This window comes from Macaca nemestrina, chromosome 5 (genome assembly GCF_043159975.1).
Source record: "Macaca nemestrina isolate mMacNem1 chromosome 5, mMacNem.hap1, whole genome shotgun sequence".
NCBI lineage: Eukaryota > Metazoa > Chordata > Mammalia > Primates > Cercopithecidae > Macaca > Macaca nemestrina.
In genome coordinates this window covers 177,398,004-177,421,093 of record NC_092129.1, presented here as the reverse complement: position 1 = coordinate 177,421,093, position 23,090 = coordinate 177,398,004, and the positions used below count along the sequence as shown (strand labels likewise).

The 23,090-nt window shown below is 48.1% G+C and overlaps 1 pseudogene; it reads right to left on the bottom strand.

The window, feature by feature from the left end:
• Positions 1 to 23,090, bottom strand: part of LOC105487373 (transcription factor BTF3 pseudogene) — a 34,134-nt pseudogene that overhangs the window by 4,882 nt on the left and 6,162 nt on the right.

The window sequence follows — 23,090 nt, the reverse complement described above, 5'->3', positions numbered from 1 at the left end:
AAGCAGAAATGGGCTTAAGGAGTCATAGAAAGCACATTGATCCATGCCTGGGTGTGGAGCCCTTGCTAGGCACCACGTGCTTTCTTTTTTTTTTTTTTTTTTTTTTTTTTTTTGAGATAGAGTCTCACTCTATCACCCAGGCTGGAGTGCAATGGCGCGATCTCGGCTCACTGCGACCTCTGGCTCCTGGGTTCCAGCAATTCTTCCTCCTCAGCCTTTCAAGTAGCTGGGACTACAGGTGCCCACCACCACACCCGACTAATTTTTGTAATTTTAGCAGTGATGAGGTTTCGCCCTGTTGGCCAGTCTGGTCTTGAACTCCTGACCTCAGCTAATTCACCTGCCTCAGCCTCCCAAAGTGCTGGGATTACAGGCACGAGCCACCGAGCCCAGCCCACCAGGTACTATTCTAAACCTGTCATGCACTTGGTCTCTTGCAGACTCCCATGAGCCAGATGTTCTTACTGCTCCCTCCAGAGATGAGGAAACGAAAGCAACAAGAGGCTGACTAAATTACCCAAGGTTTCAGAGCGAGTGTGTGGAACAGCAGGATTTGCAGCCAGGCAGTTGAGCTCTGGGGTTCACCTTCTTTCTCACTACCCCACTGGGCACCTGGTAACAGATGGTTCCCCCCAGAGGCCATCATTTGGGGTACAACCTGCATGAAAGGGTCCACATTCTTCACGTTTGGTCTCATTTCCAGAGGGGAGGAAATGAAGACAGCATGGATGCAAAGAATGATCTGTTCCATGCCTCAAGCGCATCGATATGGTTTGGGTCTGTGTCCCTGTCAGATCTCATGTAAAATTGTAATCCCCAGTGTTGGAAGTGGGGCCTGGTGGGAAGTATTTGGATCATGAAGGCGGATCCTTCATGAATGGCTTAACGCCATTCCCTTGGTGATGAGTGAGTTCTTTCAAGAGCTGGTTGTTTAAAAGTGTGTAGCACCTGCTCCCTCCCCCTCTCTTACTTCCGCTCTGGCCATGTAATGTGCCTGATCCTACTTCACCTTCTACCGTGAGTAAAACTTCCTGAGACTTTGCCAGAAACCAAGCAGATGCCGATGCCATGCTTCTTGTACAGCCTGCAGAACTGTGAGCCAATTAAAACCTCTTCTCTTTATAAATGACCTAGTCTCAGGTATGCCTTTATAGCAATGCAAGATTGGCCTAACACACCCATGTTTTCTCTCTAGCAGTTTTAACATCCTCCTCACACTCTCCAGGTCACCCACTCTGTCCACCCCTTTTTGCTTCCCTGCACTGCGTCTCTGTACTTTGAGATCCTGGCCTTCCTGCTCTCCCTTCCATGCCCAGGCCAGCAGCTCCTCTTCCTATCAAGGGCAAGTCCATGTTGTTTTTACAGATGCTTGCTTCCACTCAGTCTTCTTTTGAGGAAATGTATTCCACTTTCAGACAGAGATAAGAGGAAAAATCAAAGTAACCAAACATAGAGAAAACATGTAGTGTGCAAAGCCCCCTACCCCTACTCAATAAACAACTGCTAAAATCATGGTAGCGATGCCTAACTCTTACAAATTCAGTTCAGTTCTATACATTTCAGGCTTACGAACACTTGCAAATATCACAGTTAAGACGTGTTAAACACCTCTTCTTTCATTAAAAAATAAAATCTCACAAATAAATCCACAATAGTAATAGGTTGAGCGTATGCCCTTCTAAGCACAGTCAAGGCAACCACCTGTGTTCTTTTTCTACCTGACAAAATATAGCTGTCATGCTTTAGTCACAGAATTACAATGCTTTGCTTTCATGACAATAAGCACTGATTAGGTTTTTAACATGTGCCAGATTCTGTGCTCCCGGGAAACCAAAACTGTGTGTCCAACAGTCCCTGGAAGCTGACGCCATGTTCTGTAAGAAGATGATAGAGTTCCAGCGCAGAATACCTCCTCGCCCTCAAAGCCCTCACAGTGCTTCATCAACAGTGATCTCTGCTGAGCAGAGGCACAAAGAGGCAACGTGACATTTGGTGACAGCAATAGACTAGGACTTGGGATCTCTGCCGCCTGGTGGCCCTTGCAGTTGCTGCTTTGCTTTTTAGGGCACCTTTCTTGCTTGTCCCTGTGGGTAAATGCTGACTTACTCTGCAAAACCGTGCTGAAAAAATGTCTCCTCGATTCCCCAAGACCCAGAAATTTTCTATTTTGCACTGTTCACTGCAGCTCGTGGCTGCCACATTGATTGAGTAATCATCCATTTGCAACTTTAAAAGGAAGAGAACTCACTCTATTCATCCTTGGAATCCTCATCTCCCCACGCTGTCCCTCAGCACTCATAACACTGTGGCTGGCAAAGGAAGCCGGTGGAAGCCGGATGAATAAAACATGGGTGAGTGGCAGAATGTACACCACTGGTGAAGGGGGTTCACTCCCTCAAGGATGTCACTTTGTTCACAGACATCCCCAACTTTGGCCTCCTCTTCACGTCTTCCCTCCCCATCCCAACTGTAAAAAGACGTAAAGATGGCGTCCTAGTCCTTTTTCTATTGTTTATAACAGAATACTGGAGACTGGGTGATTTAGAAGAAATGAAATGTCTTTCTTACAGTTCTGGAGGCTGGGAAGTCCAGGGTCAAGGGGCTGCATTTGGGGAGAGCCTTCCTGCTGGTATGGACACTACAGAGTCTCATGACAGCACAGGGCATCTTGTGGGGAGGGGGCTGAGTGGGCAGGCACAGGCCTCTCTTCCTGTCCTAAAGCCAGCCGCTCCCAAGACAACGCTTTAGTTCATTAATCCGTTAATCTGTGAATGGACCCAATCACCTCTCTTTTTCTTTCTTTTTTTTTGAGACAGAGTCTCACTCTGTCACCCAGGCTGGGGTGCAGTGGCGAGATCTCAGCTCACTGCAAGCTCCATCTCCCGGGTTCAAGCTGTTCTCCTGCCTCAGTCTCCCGAGCAGCTGGGACTACAGGCACCCGCCACCATGCCCAGCTAATTTTTTGTATTTTTAGTAGAGACGGGGTTTCACCATGTTAGCCAGGATGGTCTCGATCTCCTGACCTTGTGATCCACCCGCCTCGGCCTCCCAAAGTGCTGGGATTCCAGGCGTGAGCCACCGCGCCCTGCCAACCCAGTCACCTCTTAAGGGTCCTACCTCTCCATCCTGCCACACTGGGGCTTGAATTTCCACAAGAGTTTGGGAGGGAGCAAACATTCAAACCCTAAGCATGGAAAGAGTCTCATCCATGATACAACAACCTTCCTTGAACATTCCTTCCCAGCCATCTAAAGCCTTTTGAAAACTGGCTGCTTGGTTTTCATGAGGCCAGAAAATTTTGTAAAAGCCAACTGTGGTTCTAAGAAAAGATTTTGCTGAGTGAAGTGAAACTCCTCTCATCGCTGCCTGCAGACTGAGGGCAACTTCCCCAGTGTGGCCTCTAGAGAGGAGGGGGAGCCCCAGCTGAGCCTGGGTGGTGAGGAGTGGGAGTCAGGGGGCACTGAGGGTCTTGCTCTACTTGTGAAGGAATGAGCATAAAGAAGGCCTAGCCCAGGAGCCCACGGCTTACAGAGAGAGAGAACAGCCAGCGTCCTATCTCTGCAGCTGCTTTTCCCTCTGCTGTGAAGCTCTTAACCCACAGATACTCAGCTCACCCTGAATGGAAAACACTAGCCAAATGCCACCTCCTCCAGGAAGTCTTCTGGGGTTCTTCTGGCCAGAATTAACCCCCTCTCCATTATTCTCCCTTGTCATGGCCCTATTCTACCCAGGGACATTGCTGTGTTTGTTAGCCTGATGATAAACCCTAGAGATCGGTGACTGTATCTTAATCTTTTTGTTCCCTCCACCCTATCTGTACTTATTCTCCCTCTCCTTTCTCTTTCTCTCTTTCTGTCTCTGCATTTTTCTCTCCATCTCTCCATCTCTCTCACTGTATATCTCTCTGTCTCCCTCACCCTCCATCTTTCCATCTCTTTCTCTCTGTTTCCCTCTGTGTCTCTCTCTCACTCCTCCCTCTGTCTCTCACATGCCTTCACATTCTGTTTTTCTCTCCCTCTTCCTCTCTCTCGCACACGCAGAAACACACACACACGCACACACACACACTCAGCACAGTGCTGGTCCCGAGAACCTTTCAAAAGAGCCTGTTGAGTAGCTCTCAGAGAATCTCTCCACTTCCACAAAGAAAGGGTGACTAATTCCTTCCAGTGCTTGATAGGGAGAAGTGAGTTTTCAAATCTGTCTGAAACACAAAAACTGAACTCAAGCCACACCAGTCCAGACCCTTTGGTGGCCCAAGAAAATACTCACCCACTTTGACACCGCTCCTGGATTTTCCAGTTCCCTTGCATTTTAGAAAGCAGAGTAGCTGCCCCCACTCCTGGGTGCCTTGCTTCGTGCCCATATCATCCTCTTACAATAAAGCTTCTGAGACTCTGTGCAACATAATGTTGCAGAGATGCCATGGAGAACCATGAATTTACAAGTGAGGAAACGAAGGCCCTGAGGACAAGGTGCTGGCCCCCAGTGTCACAGCCCGCTGGTGTCAGGACTCGGGCTCAGGCCTCTGGCTCCGAAGAGCGTTCCCCTTATGGTGGGTGACAGGTCCCCCGACAGTGACTTCTGCTTGGTTTTCCTTTTTTTTTTTTTTTTTTTTTAGATGGAGTCTTACCCTGCCACCCAGGCTGGAGTGCAATGTGGCAATCTCATCTCACTGCAACCTCCACCTCCCGATTCTCCTGCCTCAGCCTCCTGAGTAACTGGGATTACAGACATGTGCCACCATACCTGGCTAATTCTTGAATTTTTAGTGGAGACAGGGTTCACTATGTTGGCCAGGCTGTTCTTGAACTCCTGACCTCAGGTGATCTGCCCACCTCGGCCTCCCGAAGTGCTGGGATTACAGGCATGAGCCACCGCGCCCAGCCTGGTTTTCCATTTAAAAAAATTAAAGGTTTCATGTCTTATGGTACTGCCGACTCTTAAGATTCAACTAACAAGGAGGAGAAAAAGAAATTTGAACAGGGGAGGCACCAGATCCCTTCACAAACCGTGACCTTCCTGTAGGCTGGCCGCAGGGGCTGCCTGACCACACCTCACCTGCAGCCATGCCTGGTGCGCTTACTTACTGCAATGTGGGACAGTTTCCTGACCTTGGGGGAGGCCATGGGGATGGGCGGCCACGGTGGGGTGGGATGCCCTGGCCTTGCTCTGCGAGACAGCCCTGCTCCCTGCCTCCTTCCTGCACCTGGGGTGAGAGTGAGAGATGATAAACTTGACAAGGCCCCAGCGAGTGGTTGCAGTTCCAGGCAGTGTGGCGCCCTAGTGGAAATACATGGGGAAAAGCAGGGCCAAGCCCCCAAGCATGAGGGCAGAAAGGGTCAGGGAGGGACCAGGAAAGAAGCATTACCGCATTGCCGCTGCCAGGAATCAGAACACTTGAGCCTTTTAAAATAGTGAGTGGCAGGGCTGGAGCATTTCCCCTGGGTGTGAATGAATAACTAACCCAGGGATTACAACGCTTGGCTTCCTTGCTCTCCCCTCTGGGCCTGGAATGGCTCCTGCCTCAGTTTACTCATCTGAAAACTACCTAACGAGGTGCATCCTCAGCCCAGGGGTGGGAAAGGATGAGTGAGCAGAGGTCAGGGGGATGGCCCAGGTGGCTGGCTGCATTCTCTGCCATCCGCCCTCCTGCCCTCCTTCTGGCCACGTCACCTCTCCTCCCTCTCCTTGAATCAGATTGACCCAATCATAGCCGGATCATCCAACTTCCACCCCGCAGGCATCTCCCAGGACACACTGGGTGGAGGATGACTGTGCTACCTCTCCTCACCAAAACTCTCTCCCTTCTATGAGCACCTCCCTGCTGGGACTAGCCCTGCCTCTCAGGTCACCAGCTGCCGCACCAGCCCTTGTGCGTGCTGGGAGACAACACCATCACTCAGCTCATCACAATCTCTTCTTGCCCCCTCAGTGTCGTTCTTGGCTTCCACAAGGGTGCTGGGCTCCTGACATCAGCACCCAGCTCCTTCAGACACACCCCCCTGCCATCTGTTTGAATCAGGGGCCAATACAGAGAGGCAACCTGGAGTCCTCAGGGTCCCCGCGAGCTGGGGACAGAGTGGTCATCATTACTTACATGGTCAAGATGTTCTCTTTGTCCTTGGTCATGTGCTTGTTCTTTGCTGGAGGGAAAAAATTGATGGATGTTATTCTTTAATAAAAGTTTAAAGAAAAAAGAGTGGAGGGAGTGCTGAGGAGCCAGGGAAGAGGATGGTGTACAAATTGGGAGAGAGGGGAGGTGAGGGAACACCTGCTCAGAGGCAGCAGCCCTTTTGAGGCCATGCAGTGACACCTGGAACTTGAGGTGAGCCACAGCATGATGGGCCGATTCCCATCCAAGGCACCACCACGGAGGCTCCCTGTGGGATCTGAAGAGTGAGGAAGGTGAGGACAGCCACCAACCGAGACAGCATGACCAAGCTGGGTTCTCTGACCCAGCCTTTTCACGTGCCTAGTGTGGCATCAGCAAACAAAAAGGAACTGTGAGCACTGCCCTTGTCCCCCGCTGAGCCCTGGAGAAGCCCTGCAGTCCTGCTCTGTCGGATGAGGCTTTGTCACAGAGGAAGCATCACGTTCGTCATTGCTAATGATGAACAGGTGACAGGGCACTGCCAAGTGCTGAACCTCATGAGGGCACAAGCAAGCCACCCACCAGGAATTAAAGCGGGTCACGGGGTTTACTCAGAACAAGCCAGGTGCCTTTCAAGCAGGGACTGTGTAATCCTCGCCATAGCCAATCAGGTCTATGTTGGAGCCTCATTTGCAGATACAAACACTGAGGCCCAGAGAGGCTGTCATACACCACAGTTGCACAGCAGCTGGGGGAGCCGGGATTTGAACCCAAGACTCCAAAGCCCCTTCTCCTTGCCTTGCCCAAGCTGCCCTCTCATGAGATCAGCAGGCAGTCTTGCTATCATTGAGCATCTAAAGCTGTCGCCAGAGGAAGGTGGAAAGGTGAAGACACACTGCTTCTCCTCACAGTCCAGCAAGTCCCTGCCTGACTCCTGCCCTGCCTCAGGGGAAGGAAACACAAAAAGGGCAGATCCCTTCCTGGTGCTGGACACACCCCGTGACGTGTCCCAGGGGTATGTGGATGCTTCTGTCCTGAGTGAGCCATCAAGGCCGGGCGAGAACCAAGCGTCTTGCGGTGCTGAGACACACCTGGGGCCAGGCTACTCCTTCTGGGAGGAAGAAAGATGTGGCGAGATGAGTAATGAGGCCAGGCAGGGAGGAACCTGGTTGGTTTCAGTGAACGCAGGTTGGGAAAGCACCCAGCTACTTTCTGTTCAGGACACCACTATGCGAGGAGGGCTCCTCTCTTCACGGTTCTGTTTCATCGCGGTATCTGTCCTGATACGTCCAAGTGCTGTCTATGACCCTTCTGCAACCTCAGTGCCTCAGAAGTGGCTAGCGGTCCTTGATTTGGCCATAATGTCCTGCAGATTGGACCTTATTTCCATCTCCTCAGAAGCTTTTTGGAAACAAGAAAGGCCATTTGAGAGTGCAGGGGTAAGAGGGCCCCAGGACAGCCTGAGGCTGATGCCAAGCTGATGGGGCCAATCTAGCCCACAGGAGCCTAGAAGGAATATGTCTGACTTCCTGCTCCAAGAGTATGGGAGGGGAAGAGGAGGCAGAAGATAGAAAAGGGGGAGACAGTGTCTGCCTGGCGGGGTTTTAGGGCAAGGTGCAGGAGGAGGATAGGGTGCAGGCCAAGGCTAGCATGACGCCAGCGCAGCCCTGGCTGGACAGAGGTGCTGCTGCCGGCAAGAACCCACCCTCATACTCATCCTCATCTGTTGCCTATTAAAGACTCCATGGTTTCCACAGAAACAAAACGAGTCCCATCTGCAGGTGTGGCGGTCCTCTTGTCTCTCTTTCTGCCTCACCCTTGTTTCTCACTGCCTGTCTCCTCCCTCTCCCTTGTTCCTTTGCATCTCTGTCTTCCCCCTGAACCTCTTCAACACCACTATTCCCTTATCTCCACTCTCTTTCCTCCCCCTCCCATCCTGCTCATGCCCACTAGAAATGGGAGCACACATTGTGCACACTCTGCAGTGCCCACTCAGGCACTCCCAACCCTGGCAGCTGTGGCATATGCTGCCAATTGGTCCCAATACCCTATTTTACCATTCTGCCAATTTTCAGCTATGCATGAGATCACTCAGAATATTGCCTTCACTTTACTTCTAGGTGTGGCACTAGGATTAAGTCTGGGCCAATGAAAAGTCAACAGGTGTGTTGTGTGCAACTTTCTTTTTTATTTTAGAGATGAGATCTCACGATGTTGCCCAGGCAGGACTCAAACTCCTGACTCAAGCAATCCTTCCACCTCAGCCTCCCTAGAAGCAGAGACAACAGGCCGGTGCCACCATGCCCAGCATAGTGTCCAACTTTTTAGAAGTGATCACAGATAAAGGCAATGTGCCTCAATCGTTCCTTTCCACCGACCTTGTTAGCAGGAATGTGGACATGATGGCTGGAGCTCATGCAACCACTTTGGCATATGAACTATATGTCTGACAGTGTATCTACTTCCCAGGATCTGCTCAAGTGTGGTTTCTCTGCTCAGTACCACCATTAAACTTCTGAGAGGATCACCTGACATCACCACCTTCTAGCAGACCATGAAGGAGTTTTTATTTTTTTAAAATTAGGTTCATTGAGTTTCACATCATCTTGTGGCAGAGATTACGGTGCCATGACATTTCACCTGCCTGGTCAGGCTGGGCCCATGGTGGCGGATGTTCCTGACTTCCCATGTTGCTTGCAGGCACAACCCAACAGCACATTGCTTCATGCCTCACGTCACATGCCTCCCACCTCCTGCCTCAGGGCTTCCCTGTTACTGTGAAGAGCAAGATACCCTGGGATCTACTCATTCTGGTAGACACGTGGCCTTTCCAGACCAGGCCTGTTGGGCTGTAGACTGAGATGGGCAGGTGGAGAGTCCCCCTGACTCACGCCCACTCACTGGCTGGCCCCAGGTCCTGTGTTCACAGTGCAGATGCTTCTGCTGCTGTTTCAGGAGCTGCTTTTCCCTGCTAGGAGATGCTGCTTTTCCCTGCTAGGAGATGCCAGCTGCTGCCACCTGGAAGTGTGGAGTCCTGCTGCCCCGTGAAGCCAACTTTAACTAGTGGGGGACATGACCAGGCAGAGAAATTTTTCTCCCTTCTTCTCATATTTATTATTCCAAGCCCAGTGGGCCTTTCTAGAGACACTCTGTGAAACTAAACAATTAGCTGCTTTTGTTGAAAGCTGGGGCCAGCCTCGTAAAACACCCCTTTGTATTCTACTCCTTCCTCCTCGGCCTCACCTCTTTCCCCCTTCCTCTTGCTTCCTGGAGTTGCATTCCTCAAGAAAGTATTGGTGCATTAGCTTTGGCCTCAAGCTCTGGTTTTTAGAGAACCCAAACCAAGACAGGGAGACACATGGAGGATGGCAAAGAAGAGATGCGGAAGGAGCTGGGGTCCTAAGAATTGTGGCGTTGCCAAACCCCTCCTGGACTGGGGGCTTCTTGGCCTTTCACCTGGGGGAGAAACAAATGTCTTTTTCATATTTAAGCTACAGCTATTCAGGACATTCTCTTACCTGTAACCTTTTCCTAATAAATGCAGCTGCACAGGCCGGGCTTGGTGGCTCACGCCTGTTATCCCAGCACTTTGAGAGGCTGAGGTGGGCAGATCACATGAGGTTAGTAGTTCAAGAACAGCCTGGCCAATATGGAGAAACCCCATCTCTACCAAAAATACAAAAATTAGCCAGACATCATGGCATGCATCTATAATCCCAGCTACTTGGGAGGCTGAGGCAGGAGAATCGCTTGAACCCAGTAAGTGGAGGTTGCAGTGAGCCGAGATTGCACCAGTCCTCTCCAGCCTGGGCAACAGAGTAAGACTTTATCTCAGAAAAAAAAATGCAGTTGCACATCCAAATCACCTCTGGGTTGCAATTCCCTGGACAGCACCAGCCCATTATTAAAATACTCTTTCTCCTTCATTCCCATTTCACTTTCACTGGCATTGCCTTATTTTGATCCATGCGACATTCCTACAAGGCAGGTTGGACAGATGTAATTATTCCTTTCCATTCACCACCCCTTCCTACCCAACTCCCTGCTTAAAGGTTAAGGAAATGAAATCTCTTTAAGGTTATATGATTTCCCTAAGGGCAAGTGCTAATGAGAGAAAATCCCTGGTCTCCTCGGCCATTAGGCCAGACTGCACCACCATTTCTCCCCGACTTTTCACAGGCCACGCAGTTTGGAAGTCACCAGATTTTCAGTTCTCCTCCCAGGCACACCGTGGGATTGCCTTTTCTGCTGTCTTGAGGTTAGAAGTGGCCAAAAGGCAATGCACACAGCAATGTTGTGTCTAGGTGGAAGCTCCAGAGAGCAGCGATGACTCATACAGCGTGTCTTCCTCTATCCTGGGGACAGCAGAACTAAGGATGGTGCCTGCTCGGCCACTGGTTCCTGAAATGAGGCCAATGTGAAGAAGGGCATCGCCCCAACCGTAATGGACATATAATGAGAAAGAGAACTAAGTAGGGCTGGGGGATGTTTGTTTATGCACCATAACCCAGCCCCTCCTGCCGTGACTAGACATGCACTAAATAGGTCCCGTTCTGGGATTGCAGCTCATTTTCATTTGTTTTTAAAGGGGACAAATCTAAGCCAGTTTTATTAAAATATCAAAGATCTTCTCAAATTCCGACAGCCCTGAGAGGGTCAGGAAGGGTGTGCCGGTGTTAGTTAAAGCATTCGCAGCAAGGATTCTGAAAAGCCTTCGAGATTAAAGTCAAGGGATGTGCTTTTGTTTCAGAGCTCACAGGCCTGTACTCAAAAGAGTAGCTTCCAGGTTTCTGTTATCAAATGGAACTTTTCCACAGCCCTGACACAGATTAGACATTCTTGCTAAGAAAATTGGTTTTTGTTTTTAAAGGAAAGCTTTTCTCTAACATGTAAGGCATTTATCATTTCATACGTAGGAAGAGACAAGTGTCCCAACAAAGGTGATTTGCCCGCTTGTTCTCCCTCCAGCTCTAGGAAGAAACCCCTCCAGTGAATTCCATCAGCTCCTAGGCCTTCTGTCCCTGGGTGCAGAGAGCTGGTAAACACTACGTTGAACAAATTGGGGAGAAATAAATCCATTCCCCCTTAAAATCCCTGAGCCTCTCTGGAAGCCACAGTTCTTGGGGGAGGGGTGGGTTGATTCCCTCTGCAGTGACTCTGGATGCATCTCAGAATGGAAAGAGAGAATTTGCCTCTCTGGGAGGCAGAATAGCCCCAACACAAGGCTCCCCGTTATTTGTGGAAGCATGGCAAGATCAAGGCTGTGTTTCCCGCCCAAACCCAGGAGAATTAAACACTTCAAAAACGACATGAAATTCTCACTGGAAGCTGTGAGCTCTTTGCTTAGGCAAAGGAGACTCATGGATCTTTTGAGCTTGTAATCTTTGTGAACTCTTCAGGCACTGCAGTTCTGTTCCGAGCTAATATATTGCCCTTGTCCAGATCTCGCAGGGGGTTCTGCTCCTGCCCAGTCCCCGGGTGCAACCTTCCCATTGTCAACATCCCTCCTGCCACACTTGATCTTTGCAGCCCTTCAAAGTTACTCTAAGCCCAGCCCATCTCCTATGCAACTTCAAGCCACTTGCTCCCTTTTGGACTCGTAATTTTACCATTTCAAGCTAGTAATGGAATCCCTAAAACTTAATTATGTACTTAATCGTTCCAATGCGCTGTGTCTTTACCCAGCTTCACTGTAAACTGCACAGAGCAGGCATCACACCACATTTTCTTGGATTGCCATCCTGCTCTTTCCATGGGGATTGTGCTGAGGGTGCATTAGTCCCTCAACAAACACTCTGTCTGTTTCATTTCGCTTGAGGGCTGAACCCAGGCTGTTTTCTCCTTTTCATGTTTTAAAATAGATTGTGAAAGTCAAAGCACTGACAACTGCCACCACTGGGGCACAAATAGGCCTCCGTGTCCCACCTGGCCAGGTGACAAGCTAGACAAAGTCCACCATGAAGTCCACGGTCACGTTTTCTTTGTAACTAACTGAAAAGTGCTTCATGGGGAGGGACTCTGAGACTTTTCTTTCTTTCTTTCTTTCCTTCTTTCTTTCTTTCTTTCTTTCTTTCTTTCTTTCTTTCTTTCTTTCTTTCTTTCTTTCTTTCTTTCTCTTGTGTGTGTGTGTGTGTGTGTGTGTGTGTGTGCTTTTCTTTTTTAAGAAACAGGATCTTACTCTGACACCCAGGCTAGAGTGCAATGGTGTGATCATGGCTCACTGCAGCCTTGGACTCCTGGGCTCAAACCATCCTCCTGCCTCAGCTTCCCAAGTAGCTGAGACTACAGGCCGTCTCCACCATACCTAGCTAGCAAGATATTTTTTAATCCCTAGAGTCCAGTGTCTTTCTCTCATGTGCAGGTTGCATCTTCTACAGATTCTCTTGAAACTCTTCCAACCTCGTTTGACCTGCTTTACTTTAACTAAATGTGTTTTGTTCTGTCTGCTGAAAGGATGGGAAGTGGGGTGGAATCGCCCAGGATTGATGGACACCTGGTTGCTGGTCCTGTCTTAACCTCTCTGAGCCTTAGATCCCAGATCTGCAAAATGGGTACTAAACAGGAAGCGAGTGAACTGTGAAGTCCTTCCAGCTTTGTGGTTGCACAATTTGGAAAGCACAAATTGTGACTGGAAGCACAAATTGTGATTGCACGATTTGGGCCTCCTCCACTTCTGTCTGAAGGTCCCTATGTCTGTATTATAACTGGCTATTTGGAACAGTCCTTCACTTTATTAATGGGGTGGGTAGTTTGGGGAAAGAGGTGTCTCCTGGAGTCCTCCAGGCACAATGAGGGGGGAAGAAAGTAGCAGCTTTAGTTTTCTCTGGTGAACAGGGACCACCTACCTCAGAGTGTTCACAAGTGGGCGCCTGCCCCATCTCGTTGCATCAGCTCTTTGGGGAAAGATTTTTATGCTTTTGGAAGTTCATGAGCACATAGAAATGATCATAATTTTCACTGCAAGAGAAGGGGTTTCCACTTAACTCCTTCTTCATCTGCTTGGTAAATTAAAACACACACTCATAGAGAGACAAAGTAGATTAGTGACTGCTTATGGCTGGCAGGGGGAGGGGTGAGGCGGTAGGAGAGGGGTAGCTTAAAAGGGCTTCTGATGTTCTACAACTGACTGTGGTGATGGTTGCACATATCTGCGAATGCATTAGAAATCATTGGCTTATAGATTTTATTTATGTATTTAAATATTTATTGAGATGGAGTCTCACTCTGTTGCCCAGGCTGGAGTGCAGTGGTGCCATCTGGGCTCACTGCAACTTCCGTTTCCCAAGTTCAAGTGATTCTCCTGCCTCAGCCTCCTGAGTAGCTAGAATTACAGGTGAGTACCACCACGCCTGGCTAAGTTTTTATTTTTATTAGAGACAGGGTTTCACCATGTCGGCTAGGCTGATCTTGAACCCCTGACCTCAAGTGATCCACCCTCCTCGGCCTCCCAAAGTGCTGGGATTACAGGCGTGAGCCACCACACCCAGCCTGGACTTTAAATTGACCAATTGTGTGGTGCATAAATTACATCTCACACAAACACACACAACACATGTTGGCAAGGAAGCACCATAAGAGGACCCTGATTCTCCCTGGGCTGATGGTAGGGACTAGAAAATAGACCATCCGCATGTGGTCCTAGGTGAGGTCAGGAGAGGTTTAAGGTGGTCAGAGAGCAGGGAGAGCCCTGCAGCAGGAGAAGTGACAGGTACAAGGACAGGAGGATAGGAGGGGCCTCATGAGGAAGGAAGGGCAGAGGCCTGGTTGGGCAGGTGCACCTCTATTGGTTGATCTCAGGGTCTTAAGGGCAGATTACCAGCCAGGTTATCTCTTTCCAGGCTGGGGTGTGCAGAGATTCCTGATAAGGAAGGACCTGGGGCTAGGCTGCCGGCTCCTAGCACGGGGTTCTTGCCTACCACCTGTCTCTCCCACCAGCACCAGAAGTGCCGGGGGCAGGGGCAGGTGGGGGGGCGGTGGGCAGGGAATCTCAAGGCTTCTGGGAAGGGAAAAGTACGTCTTCCTCCAAAAATTTTAGATAGATAAATAGAGCTTTACTGATTCCAAGAGATAGTATAGTGAGATTATTGCAAAGCATTTAAAAAAAAATCATGATTTGGATCTTAATTTGGCAGACTCCTAGCTGTGTGACATTGGACAGGTAAGTTATGTCTAGACTTCACTTTCCTCATCTATAAAATGGGGACAGAGATTACGCCTTCTTCATCGGGTAGTTGTGGAGGTTCGATGAGAATATGAATTGGAAACACTTAGTAGAACACCTGTTACCTAGTAAATCCTCAGTGAATGTTAGGTGGTGTTGGTCTTTATCTTTATCTTATAAGGATGATGATGAACTCATGAAACATATGAGGAAACTGAGAGCCCAGAGTGGAAGCCAGGACTGTACCTGGGAAAGCCGAAGTGTTCGCCTAGACTGAGTCGGAAAAGCTCCTCCAACCTGACTTGATCCTGGGTGCAGAGAATGCTGGAAGCCTGACACAATCACAGCCTGAAGGGAGCAAATGAAAAGAAATCCTCTGAATGAAATGTGGGGTCTCACTTCACAGCACCCACCCTCTGCAAAAGGGAGATGTTTCCACGGCTGCTGATCCTGGATCTGGAGGCAGCACTCCCTCCACGAGGGACACTCGGGCATTGTCAACTCAAGCATCCCTTTGTTTTCCATTCTCCACTCAGACTTTCCTGATGACTAACCAGGGATCAATATAAATCACATCATTGTGATCTGGGGTCTTTTCCTGCTAAGGAAAAGTGGAAAGTGTAAGGAAAAGACATTGGTTTGAAAACAGAAAGCAAAATTACTCCCTACAAAAGTTACCTGGAGCTATTAGGAAAACAAGGAAGAGGCTCCTGGTGATTTGGAAGCTGGGCCAAGGTCTAGGATGCAATTGATGTCAATGGGCCCTTCGCAGGTAGAGGGACAGGTGAGGTCATAGTCTGACGTCTATTCTTAGAGGACTCCTCCCTGGAAATGACTCTCTTTCTCTGGACTCATTTCCTCTCAGGGCTTTGTTCCAGCAAGGGTTTCTTTTGAAATAGGAGAATCCCAGGTGGCACAGGATGGGATGGGGTCTCAGCAGGAGCAGTTGCTGCAACTGCGAAAGAGGAGGAGGAGGAGGACGAGGAGGAGGGGGAGGAGGGGGAGGAGGAGGAGGGGGAGGAGGAGGAGGAGGGGGAGGAGGAGGAGGGGGAGGAGGAGGAGGAGGGGGAGGAGGAGGGGGAGGAGGGGGAGGAGGAGGAGGAGGGGGAGGAGGGGAGGGGGAGGAGGAGGAGGAGGGGGAGGAGGAGGAGGAGGAGGAGGGAGAGGGGGAGGAGGAGGGGGAGGAGGAGGGGGAGGAGGAGGGGGAAGAGGCAGTACTTCCAGCTTCCAGGGAAGACCTCTGTGCTTGCTGCCTTATCACCATGACTGGGTAAGCCCAGGGATCCAGGAACGAAGGAAGGGGGTGGGAGGTGGCCAGGACAATAGCTCAGTTGTTGTCCAAGGCACGCCCTCATCACCTTCGTCATTTCTCCTTTTGAGCCAGAAATCCACCCTCAGACACACACACAAAGCTGTCATTAACAGAAGCCTCACGTGTACCCCGGAAAGCAAAACTGGGCACTCGGCTTCAAAGGAACCGGCTTCTTCCTTCACCAGAGTTCATCACTAAACGGTTGTCTGGCATTTTGTGTTTTCAAATGTCCACATTTTATGTGTCCAGCTGATTCTCCCTTTATCAGCAGCAGCCAGGACCACAGCTGAACTGTTTGTGAGTTGGTGGTTTATAAAATCAATGCTAAGTCTTTGCTAGTCTTTCTCTAACACATACTCATTTGTACTTATTCATCTCAGAAGTAAAAGAAGAAACACAACATACAAAAGGCAGAATGGTGCTTTTCTAGGTCAATATGTGTTTGAGGACTTTTCTAGCTAACTGACATAAACTCGACAGATGACAAGCAAGAATATCCATCCCATAATGAGGCTTCCGGCACTGGCTTAATAAAGTACATCCAGAAAACAAGGCTCTAAATTACTTGAGAAGTGTTTTAACTGTTTTTGCATCTTTTCTCTTTTTTCTTTCTCTTATTTTTAAAAAATTATTCTTAGAGGTAGAGTCTCAATACATTTCCTAGGCTGGTCTCAAACTCCTGGTCAGGCAATCTTCCTGCCTCAGTCTCCCAGGTAGCTGGGATTATAGACATGAACCACTGTGCTATTTTTGCATCTTAAAGGCAGAGGTCCGAGGGAGCGGTGGATCCCAGTCCTGTGGGTTCATCTGCTCTAAGAAGTCAATAAATCAAGGGAAATGTCAAAGGGCAATTACACATATGGGCTTTGACGCCAGGCCAACCAGCTTCAATCCAGGTCTGAATGAGAACTGAGCCTCTCCGAGCCTGTTTCTTATTCCACAAAATGGGAGTTGTAATTGTACCTACTGCATATGATTATTATACAGTAAGTATTTAAAACAGTGCTCAGCAAACGTGAAAGAACTCGATGTTGAAGATAAATGTTCAGTCCACCTCCTTAATGCGACAGATGCAGAAAGTAAAATTCACAGAATTTGTGCAAAACTCAGTTAGTTCAGAGTCAAGTCCAGAACCCAGACTCCTGACTCACAGTCTAGTGGATTTGAAATGTTTTAAAATTATTTTTAATGCATCAACTGAAAGGCGCCTTAGGGACATTACCCACTTTTTTTTTTTTTAATTACAATAGGAGTTGTAACAAAAACTGTGGGCCCTGGTGGGCTCAGGCCACCCATCGAAGCATCCGCAGACTCAACTGGTTTGGAACTCTTGGAGAATGGGGCTTTGTGGCCACACTCTAGACCCAGTCCCATGGCCCCTGCCCTGAGCTTCAGGCAACATTCTATCACGGAAAATGCAAAGCATTCTACACTGATTTCATTGCATTCTTCTCACGTGCCGGGGCATTCAAAGCTGCAAAAAAGAGATTTGCCCAAGACCACATGATGCACGAGTTGCTAATATGGGACTCAGACCCTGGTCTCCTGGTTCCAGGAGAGTGCTCTTTGTTTGTTTGTTTGTTTTTTGACACAGAGTCTCGCTCTGTTGCCCAGGCTGGAGTACAATGGTGTGACCTCGGCTCACAGCAACCTCCAGCTCATGGCTCCCCCTCCCGGGTCCAAGTAATTCTCCTGCCTCACCCTCCCGAGTAGGTGGGATTACAAGCACACACCACGACGCCCAGCAATTTTTTTTTTTTTTTTTCTATTGAGACAGAGTCTCACTCCGCATCACCCAGGCTGGAGTGCAGTGGCACAATCTTGGCTCACTGCAGCCTCCGCCTCCTGGGTTCAAGAGATCCTCCTGCTTCAGCCTCCCAAGTAACTGGGACTACAGGATGTGCCACCATGCCCAGCTAGTTTGTTTTGTATTTTTAGTAGAGGGGGGTTTCACCAGTTGGCCAGGATGGTCTCGATCTGACTTCGTGATCCGCCCGCCTCAGCCTCCCAAAGCGCTGGGATTACAGGCATGAGCCACCGCGCCCAGCCCCGAGTGTTCTTTCTTCTGAGCACACTTGCTTGGCCCTACCTGCCACTGCCCCTTTGGGGAAGGAACAGTGGGAGGTGGGAGGAGAAGGTACAGGAGCAAAAGGAACTCCTCTATAATGAGAGAAGAAAAATGCCTTAGTCCGAGGGTCACTTGGGTTTGCTTAGACTATTTTGAAAGAATGAAACAATTTAAATATTAGTAGCATGAAGACCTCACTAGCTAGTACACAGGCCAAATGCGGGCTTACCCTCTTACTAAAGGACACTGATTTACTAAGATACAAAGAAGTTTAAAAACAGAAATGTGCATGCTTTTAGAAGGTAGTGAAACACGCCTGTTGTACTCATCAACTCCAAAAGTCCTGGTCAGTGGGATGATTCACTCACCTACATAAGAGGGGAGGAAAGAAACATCTAAGAAAATTTGAAATAGTAAAAATGTACATATGCATTTGGAGAGAACTGAGAAGAAAAACATTCTACGCATCTCCTGGCTTCCATGACAAGAAAAGAAGAAAGGCGGCATTCCGTTACCTGCTGGCTCAGCAGAGGGTCTTATTCCTCTCTCTGGTTCTCCCTTCCTCCCTTCCTCCCTTCCTCCCTTCCTCCCTTCCTTCCTTCCTTCCTTCCTTCCTTCCTTCCTTCCTTCTTTCCTTCCTTCCTTCTTTTTTCCTTCCTTCCTTCCTTCCTTCTTTCTTTCCTTCCTTCTTTCCTTCCTTCCTTCTTTCCTTCCTTCCTTCTTTTTTCCTTCCTTCCTTCCTTCCTTCTTTCCTTCCTTCCTTTCCTTCCTTCCTTCTTTCCTTCCTTCCTTCTTTTTTTCCTTCCTTCCTTCCTTCTTTCCTTCCTTCCTTCTTTCCTCCCTTCCTTCTTTCCTTCCTTCCTTCCTTCCTTCATTCCTTCCTTCCTTCCTTGTTTCTTCTTCCTTCTTTCCATTGGTTATTTATGCATTCAACAAATACTGAGCACCTTCACTATCAGTTCCCGTCCCAGTGCTAGAGACATGATAGATAAGAAGACAGGAGAGACCCTTGCTCTAGTGGGGCCTTCATTCTTAAATTCTAGTCATAGCTCACTGAGCGCTCACTACACGCTGATCACAGAGGAAAATAAAGTTAGTTCATAATGCCTCCATTTTCCACTCCAAGAGTATTCCCAATTTGACAGGCATTTTCTTCATAAATACAAGTTCCCATTTTCCTCTGGAGAGGCCAAGGCACAACAAAGTAAAATAGAAATAAATTGATATAACCCCTGTCAGAGAGGAAGTCAGTGGCAGAAATGATCATGGTAATAACAATAACAGCTACAACCACAAACATGGTTTGAAAAAAAAAAAGAAGAAAAGAAAGGACCTAAGTTCAGTTGACAAATTGAACTCAAGTCATTAGTTAACAAAACAAATACTAAAGGGTCCTACCTGCCATCATCCTACCTCAAAACTATATCTTATTTCCAGCAAAAATGTCCAGTTTAAGAGTCCTAAGGTTGTGTTGAACCTCCACAGAGAAAACCAGCATTCTAACTTTGGCAAACTTTTAAAATAGCAAAATAGACCATGTTTGTTGGTTTTCCCAGGAGAGACCTTAGCTCAGCTGTAAAACCAGACATCAAAATGGGATTCCTCGCATCCTCCATAGACTCTGGATCATGAGAAATCTTGCCTCTCAACATGCCAACAGGTCGGAGGGCAGTCACGTTCTTTGCTGTTCATAGTACATTGCTGTAGAAGGCAAGCTGTCGAGGGAGTAAAAGGAATTCAAAGAGATTCATTTGGACATTGCTCTCGAGGGTCTATAGAAAAGCATTCTCTTTGCTGGCGCAGCCCCAAGTGGCCACTTGCATTTTTGTATTTTTTCGGAGTCGTTGGAGGAGGCAACCATCGTCAGCAGCCCCTGCAAACGCAGAGACGGAGCAGGGTGGAAATGTTTCCCATTGCCGCGGAGTCGGTCAGCTCTGCCACCTTCCACACAATTCACTCCTTAGCTCTTACAGCCTCTGTGGAACAGAAGAATCATCTGAGCTGGGAGGGCTCAGAGGCCCAGGGTCCAGCATTCCTTGGTCGGTGCCGACACTACCTTTGAACGTCTGCCGTGCGTTATTAAGGACGCAAACAAATGCTGCAGTGAAGAAACCGGTGGAATTGTTTAATTCATCATTTTCTTTTAGAGATAGGGTCTCGTCTTGTCACCCAGGCTAGAGTGTAGTGGCATCGCTCTACCTCACTGCAGCCTCTAATTCCTGAGCTCAAACAATCCTCCCGCCTCAGCCTCCCGAGTAGCTAGGACTACAGGCATGCATCACCACACCCAGCTAATTATTTTATTTTTTGTAGAGACATCATCTTCCTACTAATATGTTTTCCAGGCTGGTCTTGGGCTCCTGGGCTCAAGCAATCTTCCTTCCCCAGGCTCCCAAAGTGCTGGGATTAAAAGGCATGAGCCACTGTTCCTGGCCTAATTCACCATTTTCTAGACTTATTTGATCACGCAAATATTATTCCTTTAAAACTGATTAACATCTATTGGATTCTTTGAAATATGGTCTGGGAAAATACTGATTGCATACAAGTTTCTCACACACACGTGTGCACGTGTACATGCACACACACTTTATACAAGGATCTCAATAAAACATTCCTAGGTAACAAAAGCACACCATAAGCATTAATAGAGTGAATGACTAGATTGATAAATTAATGAGAAAATGACTCAGCGAATTTACCAGAAGTCCTTACAAACCGCACTGGAAGACTAGTCGCAGTGAGCCAAGCCCTGTCCACCCACTCTCCCTCTCCCATGTGGAATATTCAGAAAGGGATCCTTGGAAATGCAGGGCCCACAGTACTGTGGTTGCCTCTGAGCCTGGCTAGCATAAAAGGGAAGGCTACGGGTGCTTGGACATGGTGCAGGCAGAGGAAGTTTCAGACTCTGGGGTCTCTGGTAGGATCATGTCGCCTTAGACTTAGGAATAGAGGGCAAAGCAGGCTGTCAAGCTGTCATCTGGTTGGATCCCATTCCCTATCAAAAAGTAGCATCTGATGTTTATGTAGTATATATTTGAAAAAAGGTATGCTTCAGGTTCACAATCTCTTATCCAAAACCCTTGCAGCAGATGTATTACAGATTTCAGAAGTTTTCAGATTGTGCCAAAGGTAATGTGGTACGTATACCATGTGTAATTCCACACACGGGGGCTTGCGGTACTGTCTCATATTCATACATTAACATTTTTGCAATGAAGCATGAATATTCACAGCAAGTGAGATAAATAAAGCTTACACATTGTTTCAAGCCAGTTCAGGTCAGAAGATGCTGCCACAATGGTGTCAAGTATACAAAACACTGTTGGATTTCACAGCTGTCTGGATTTTGGGAATTGTAGGTGAGAGAGTGTGGGTCCTTAATATACCTCTCATAGGAAGGATACTTGCTACAAAGAGAAAAGGGCGATGGCAAGTCCATACAACAAATCTAAGGACTTCTTATAAAGAGAAGGAGGCACTGCCAGTGCCTCGCGTGCTCTTATTTATAAACAAAAGACTTCCCAGTGCTTCATTTAGGGTCAATCCACTGTGGGCCTTGCTTTAATGTTATCTGCTTCTATTTGGAATCCACTATAAGGGAAATCTATTTTTGCCCTTGAAGGACTCATGGGAACTTTACGCTGTCTTAACCATAATGAGAAGTGACTCAAGAAAGAGGGGGTTTCCAAGACAAAAAGGATGAAGAACAAAGACCTAATGAGTCACTCATTGATACATTTCTAAATTCACCAAGATGCCTACATTTTGGGTGAATTTCAGTTCAATCACATGATTTTTAATGAGCATAGTGACAACGACACAATGACTTGTTTCTCTCCTTGTGTGCACTTAAATGAACTCAAATATCATTCTTTTTTATTTCTGCCTTTATGGCCTTAGGATTTCACCTAGAAAGAAAAGTTAAATGCAGACGTCTTATCTCCTGTAGGCAATTTTCAAGGAGGCTGCAAGTTTCTAACAAAATTCTCACAACACAATCAATCATTATTTGCCTTAATAAAGTATATACGCTCCACAACATGAAGTACTGAGCCACAGCGCTAATGGAACAATGGTAAGTGGTCCAGCTTCAAAAATGGTTGGTATACTATTGGGATATAACACTGGAGGATTCTGCCTATAAAACAGCTGAGCTTTATTCATTAGAGTTCAAGCAAGTTGAAATGCCAAGACTGTATTTTCTCCACATCAGGCCATAGGACCATTGACAAATACATGTAGAGATTTCACAAAATCAAAGTGCAAAAAGAATGTGGTTGATAAATTTTTTTTTTTTTTAGGTGAGTCTAGCTCTGTCACCCAGGCTGGAGTGCAGTGGTGCAATCTCAGCTCACTGTAACCTCTGCCTCCTAGGTTCAAGTGATTCTCATGCCTCAGCCGTCCAAGTAGCTGGGACTACAGGCACCCACCACCACGCCTGGCTAAACTCCTGACCTTGTGATCCGCCCACCTCGGCTTCCCAAAGTGCTGGGATTACAGGTGTGAGCCACCACACCTGGCCATGGTTAATGCTTTTACTTCAAGCCACACTGCATCAAACTTGTCAGACCCATCATATTCATTTCTGTTTGCAAAGGTCTGCAGACATAACAGCTCATCAATGCCTGAATCATTCATTCCTGGGTTTAAAGCCCCTCACTGTCAGTTTGTGGCAATTCACCCCAAAGTCCCCAGGTCAATTATATTTTGTCACTGGAGATCTAGCCTCACCAGGCCACCAAGGCTTAGTAACCTCAAGAAGGGAATTTCCTAAACCTCACACCCAGCTGGGGATTTAGGACAATGAGTTTCTCTCCATTAATCTTTAATTCCTGAAAATGCTGAGGTTGCCGATAACGGTCGTGTGTGTTTCCCTCCAAATCTTCAGCGGCAAGAAGCTGAAGCAGCCACGGTTGCTACAGGAGGCAGAGGCTGCCTGTATCCAGCTCCCAGGTGGGATTTGGTCCTAGCAGCTGGGAGGTGACAACAAGGGCAATCCAAGGGCAGAACAAAGGAATGGGGAGAAGCCCCCTAACAGCTAGAGTTTACTCTGCACCCATGGGGAGGGAAAGCCAAAGCTAAACAACTCAGTGGTCAGAGGCCCTGTGCTTCACACCAAGCTCTCTGAGAAGCCAGAGACTCCTGTTCTCAGGGGGATGACGACCCAGTGGGAATCTGCACAGAACATAGAGAGAGTGGGTTGGTGGGGGTGGGGGAAGAATCCCTCAAGAGGAGGTAGCGTCTCAGGACACCATTCTGTAGGCAATTTCCATGAAGCCTCAGAACAGTGCCTGGCACCCAATTACGTGCTTAATAAATCAAAATATTCTCCTGTCTCCTGGCCTGCCCTCTCTAGGCACAAGGTTGTCCACTTTGTTCTCAGTTTGGTCTCTGTAGTTCAAGCACATCTACTTCTTATGTTTGCATAGAAATCCTTAAGTCAGAACTTTGC